Raw genomic sequence first — 2,013 nt, 5'->3', positions numbered from 1 at the left:
CTTCTATATAGGCATCTCTCTCAGAAAGTTCAACTTATAAATCAAGTGGAGTACAGGAGTGCTGCGATTTATTTACTTATTTTAAAAAGGAGAAAAGGCTCAAGGACATGGGTGAGGAAGGGATGAGAAGTGCAGCTGAGGGAGGAGCTCAGTGTTGGGGTGATGGACAGGGCAAGGGAGCCTAAGGGAGCAGTGAGGCTGTGGGGTAAGGGGACAGTCATGGGCGTGGCATCTCTCAGCTTCGCAGTGAACCCAAGGCATGGGATATACACATTCCTGGTGATTTTGTGTTGACACATGCTTTGTGGTCCTACTTGGCAGCATACTTCTCTCCTCACCACCACAGCTGCTTTCTTCTCTGTATTTCCTATTTTGCATTCAGCTCCCCAACAGCCAGGTACAGATTCTGGGTCTGGTTCACCAAATCCTGGCTCTTACCAAATTATGGCTTGGTCCTTCCTTCCTTCCTTCCTTCCTTCCTTCCTTCCTTCCTTTCTTCCTTCCTTTCTTCCCTCCTTCCTTCCTTCCCTCCTTCCTTCCTTCTAGCCTTCCTTGTGCAGCCAGGAGTCGACAATTAGTTGTGTGAATATTTTCCTTGAATCCACATACTTTTTTTTGGCAGTCCTGTGTCATTTCCTTATATTCATGTGGAAACACCACAACTCTGAGCCTGCACCAGTGCAATTGAATGTGGCTGCAGAAACCCACACAGACACCCTGAGTAAATACTCTCTTATTAAAGTAAGGGCCATTAATCCTCAGATGGGTTCTTGATGCAGCCCTGCAATCACGCCAAAGTTCCAGAGAGCATCCACCCTTCTGTCTCCCAGGAGACTACTGCAAGTTTTCTCCCCTCATATCACTAGACTATACTCATCCCTGCTGAATATCTGCCTGGGTTGGCACTCCTACCAAGCCCAGGGTATTCTTAAACTCAACCACCTGTATAAATCTCTCAAGGGAGGGATTGGGATTACAGTTGCCCCCCCCTTTCCCCAATCTTCATGCTGCCATTTGTTGGTTTCCCCCATAGCCTGGTGGTTTCACTTCTTGCCAGGCCATCCGCCTTTTTCACCTTTTGCATTTCCTCCTTGTCCTCTATTCTGTCTTAAAATGTAGGATTGTTCAGGGCCTAGTTCTGAAGGTGCTTCTCTTGTACCACATACAGAATCTTGCCAAGAGCCTGTCCTGTGGCTTAATAGTAATTAAATGATAATTGCCCATTCCCATTTCCAGCCTTGATATTGACTCAGGACTCTAGACCTTTCTATGTAACCGGCTCTACCCTGTCTTCTTCATCTCAGTTAAACCACCTCCATCATTCATGTTTCTTTGACTAATACTCTGAGCACCCTCCTTGACTCCAGTTTGTAAGTATTCATTAAATTTCATGCTGTCATCTAATATTCACATTTCTTCCATCAAACTCCATCTAGAATTTTATTTCCTTCCCACTGTTTGATACAAGTCAGTGTCACGTTTCTCCTGGATTGTTCCAGCAGCCTCCCAAAAGTGTCCTAACTTCTACGTGTGACATCTCATTTTCATTAGGAAATAAGTCTGACGGGTTACTTGAAGACAGAAAAGATTATGGTGCTCCCTGATTCATAGCCTTCAGTTTCTTTCCATGCCATTTAAACTGATGGTCAAAGTCTCCTGTGATGGCCTGGGAGGCCTTGCATGATTCCCACCCCTACCTTAAAACATACTAGAGGAAGCTGTGCTTTGGTGGTGCTTACTCCTGTAAGTCTGTGTATCCAGAACAAGATAGTTCCTGTCCTTCAGGTTTCAGCAAAAAGCACATCCTCTCAGTAGAGCCCTCAATGGCTACCTTACTCTGCTCCACTTTTCTCCATACAGCCAGTCTTCATTCACTGTTCTGCATATTTGACTTCCTGGAGAGAGGCTGGCCTAATGTACAAGAGGTAGTGGCTCGTGCTTGGCTCATTGTCATCTCTATTTGTAGGTCCTGGAAGTGTACCTGACATATGACATCACTGAACAATATAGGAT

This window comes from Acomys minous (assembly GCF_964271855.1).
Source record: "Acomys minous genome assembly, chromosome: 7".
NCBI classification, from domain to species: domain Eukaryota; kingdom Metazoa; phylum Chordata; class Mammalia; order Rodentia; family Muridae; genus Acomys; species Acomys minous.
Note: the sequence above shows the minus strand (reverse complement) of the source record.